Source organism: Miscanthus floridulus, chromosome 18 (assembly GCF_019320115.1).
Source record: "Miscanthus floridulus cultivar M001 chromosome 18, ASM1932011v1, whole genome shotgun sequence".
In the NCBI taxonomy this organism is placed as follows: domain Eukaryota; kingdom Viridiplantae; phylum Streptophyta; class Magnoliopsida; order Poales; family Poaceae; genus Miscanthus; species Miscanthus floridulus.
The window spans coordinates 4,342,787-4,347,353 of NC_089597.1; positions in this window are offsets into that span (position 1 = coordinate 4,342,787).

Below are 4,567 nucleotides of genomic sequence, written 5' to 3' on the forward strand. Positions count from 1 at the left end.
GAGGTAGTGGAGTCCCTATAGACTCACACCCCTCTAGACCCATGTGCAGGCCCTGGCGCGTGCGCAATAGCACGGTGAGGAGTTATGGCAAAGGTGGCAGAACCAGCCGCCGCCTACGCTGGAGCACCCAGCACATCACGCTGCATGACATGCATGTAACCCAGTGTGCGGCGCTTGGGGTTGGGCCTGTCAGGTTGAGTGTAACGTACTGGACGGAGGGGACGACCCCCTTAGTTTGCTCGGGCTAGCCAAAACATCGCTGCTATGGCGATGCTTCTGCATGGCCTCCCCGAGCCTGCCGACCCCTACGAACTGGCAATCCACCAAAACCTCTAGGCACCGATGGAGACCACCGCCATTCAATAGGCGAAGAGCTCTACGTCACGACACCGGCTCGGAGCCTCTTGCCCAACCGAGGGACTAGGGCCACACTAGTTGAATCAGTCCATCCACTCACCATAGTAGTTGCCAGGCATGGAGCAGGAAGCCACAGCTACACCACAGCCTAAGCTAGCGCCTGCTCCTCACCGACCACCTATGCATGAACGGCTCAGGCCAAACCATGATGCTCGCAGTGTCATCAACAATCGATGCCATGCCTAGCATGATGATGACGCCCATCGAATGGCGATGAGAGCAAGTGGCGTAGGCCCCGGCTTGACCGTCGAGGAGTGCGAGGACATGCACCCCAGTCATGGTGGCCGACCAAACGACTGGAGCCCTAGCTTGGATGGCCCGGGGCCATGGGCCTTTGGTCGTTGCATCCAAAAAGCGCCATTCCCACAACACTTCAAACCACCCACCAACATTGCCAGGTACACCAAGGAGATGAACCTCGATATATGGCTCGAAGACTTTTGGCTCACCTACCAAGCTAAAGGAGTGGATGATGGCTCAAATTCCTTCCACTCGACAGCATCCGTGATTGGACGGATCTCAAGAGGGTCTTTGTAAAAAATTTCTAGGGGACGTACATCCATCCTGGGAATTCCTGGGACCTTAAGAGCTGCTAGTAGGATCCCAATGAGTCCCTGTAGGATTACATCTGCAGGTTCTCAAAGTAGTGCAATTCCCTTCCTGATGTCATCAACACAGACATCATTAGCGTGTTCCTCTCTAGGACAACCTGCAAGTCCTTGACCCACAAGCTCAGCTATGTGAAGCCACGTACCACCCGTGACCTGCACAACATCATCACGAACCATGCCTCTAGCAACGAGGCGATCAGGGCGGTCTTTAGTGGCGATTGGGATAGGGGCAAGGCCAAGCACGAGGACCAAGGCGAGTGCCCCTCCACACAAAAGGGTAAGAAGAACAATAAGGATCGGCGCTGACTGGCCAACCCAGCTTTGGTCGCTGCGATCGACCGAGCGGGCAAGCAGCCCTAGCAGGGCTAGCCCGGCCAATTCGATAAGCTCATGGAGAGTCCATGCACCAACCATGCCTATCCCATCAAACACCTCTACAAGGACTATGAGCTCCTCAAGCGCTTCCTGCGGCAAGCCGCCAAGCCAAAGGAAGGGAAAGGCAAGGAGGAGGAGGCTTAGAAAGGAGGCATAGTGGGCAAGGATGAAAATAGCTTCCCCGACCCCGATGAATGCCTCATGATCTTTGGGGGATCCGACGCTATCCACTCCAAGCGCCAGCATAAGGTATGCTACAGAGAGGTATGCACCCCTGAGTCGGCCATCCCCTCTTTCCTTAGCTGGTCGGACTCCCCAATCACTTTTGAGCAGAGAGACCATCCTTCCCACATCGCCCAACCGGGTCACTACCCGCTCATTGTCGACCCCATCATCCACAAGAAGCGCATCACCAAGGTGCTGATGGACAGAGGCAGCGGCCTCAACATTCTCTACGTCGACACCCTCGACGCCATGCGCATCCCCTAGTCGGAGCTTTGCTTAGTGAGCTCTCCCTTCTATGATGTGATCCTAGGGGTATAGACGTATCCACTCATGCAGATTGACCTGCCCATCATGTTTGGTGACCGTGCCAACTTCTACTCGGAGGTCCTAACCTTCAAGGTAGTGGACTTTTCGAGGTCCTACCATGCCCTCTTAGGGCGGCCGTGCTACGCTAAGTTCATGGTGATCCCCAACTACACCTACCTCAAGCTGAAGATGCTAGGGCCGAACAGTGTCATCCCCATAGGTAGCACCTTCTCAAAAGCCTACACATGCGACCGTGAGCATTACGAGCTTGCCACTGCCATCATCAACTCTGATGAGCTCCTCGAGTGCCTTCCATCCGACTAAGGAAACCAAGGCAGTGGAGATCGCCCCCACCAACCTGACCAAGATGGTTCAGGTCGGGACTAAGCTCCTGGCCAAATAGGAAAGCGAGCTCGCCGACTTCCTACGTGCAAATCGTGATGTCTTCGTGTGGAAGCCTTCTAACTATGGCAGAACCGCCCGAAAGAGCACACTTACGGAGGCGCTCATCTTCCACTAGATACTAAGCACCTCAAAGGTGAGCTGCATCAAGCAGTTCTATTGGGCACACCCTAGGGGAGAACCTGAATAATCCACATTTTACATCTAGGATCCAATAATGAGAGCAAGTTTACAATACTTAGTCTATTTCATGCAGCCAGAGTTTCTCAGAAATAGATTATTACAATACCAAGGTTCAGAGTGCGGAAATTAAACAGTGGAATCAAAATAAACATCTAGCGAAAAGATACAAGGGTCCATCTATGCCCACCAGAAGAATCCTCCACTCAAAAGCCATCCTTAAGCTGCACCTACAATAGGGGTAAATAAACCCTGAGTACACAATGTACTCGCAAGACTTACCCGACTAGTGGGAATAGTTTCCTGACTCCAAAGGATATGATAGGCTTTATGGTTTGCTGGTTTTCTTCTAGTAGAAAGCATTACTAATCATGAATCCTTATGTGTTCATTTTATTAGCAGTCCAGATTAGTCCATTAACTAACCATTCTAGGTAAGCACCTGTTCTACTTTCAAGCAGAAGTTGAGCAATCAGATCCATTCTTCACCTTTCATCTTCCAGTTCTTACTACGATGCTAGATCATAGTCATGCCGTATCGTGTTACACGGCAATTTGTGAACCAATGTATCCTAGCTGGTACCCTAAAACACACGCCCCCTTGTACCCCAGGCCCCTATCACGGGGTCCAGGTCCCCGTCCAAACTTGGATTCCAAGCCCCTACTCCTGAGTCCCAGACTCAGTGCGGTGCTTAGACCTCCACCATCCCCGCCTCCAATCAGTCGGTCCAGAAAGAGTCAGAACCCATGACAAGAGAGCAATGAGCCTTCCCATGCCCATACACAAGTATGTGTTCAGGATAATAAGTCTATGACCTGACTACCATCCATTGCAACGAACGGTCCTTAACTGACACAGACAGGGAAAATAGTGCAACCTAGTTATGCCTCGTTGGCCGCGGGACACAACCCGTTACACCCACTGAAACCCATACCATATCCTTGCCCGGTCTCCATTTTTTCTTTCACCATGTTATTATGAGAGTAATAGTAATAACCATCTATTGTGAGTAACGACAGGTTACCCACGCTACCGAAAACCTAAGCATAGCAACTACATGGCCTGTGCTAGTAGGACTCATAGGTAGGAATATCTATGCATGTAGTTTTCAGTATAACTTTAGAAATGTAAATGCACATAACATATATATATATATATTCAATAACCATTTCACAAATAGGGGTTATGCACCGGGACTTGCCTTAGGCAGGTGGGGTGTCAGCAAGGTCAGCAGCTGGTGGCTCTAGGCCTTCCTTCTAGACGAGGACCTCCTCCTCGTACTCCTCGATTATCTCCTCGTACTTCGGCTCACCCATGGTCACGAACTCCACCAATTCGTTCTCTATATGCATGCAATGATGGTGCAACACTTAGTATTACGACAACAACAACTCTTAATTAACAATACATCTACCAAGCTACTAAGCTAACTCTACTAACTAAGATGCTAAACTACCCATCCTTTTCACTAAACAGGTATGAAACATTCAAGTATTATCGTAGTAGCCAAAATGCATTTCTTACTTTATTTATGATTTAATATGTATAATAAACATGGAGCACTTGGCTAACCTATTCTAGTATAACAAAAATTACAGTAAGCACACAATAATACAATAAAACTACTACAAAAATTTCATGGTCAAAGCTATTATCAATTTGCCACAAAATTCCCTACAATAAAGCATCTAAATAAAACTAAGCATGTTAAATGATTTAATATCCCTAAACAACAACATAGACATATATGAACTAATTGCATCATCCGATAGATCTCTATTTTAGGAACTCAACAAAATTTATTTCATAATTTTTGGGCACCTACAAGATTTTATATTAATTATCAAAGATCAGCTCAAAACTTATTTAGAAAAGCATTTACTAATTTGGTAAGAAAAAGGAAAACGCAAACAGCCGAGCTCGGCCCATGGCCAGCAGCCGGCTCAGCAAATGGCCCATGTGGGGAGGCCGCGCGTGCTGGTACTCTTGCAAAAACACCCTTGAGCTACCGGCAAATCAATCCACACTCCACAGGACTATTTCTAGAGAGA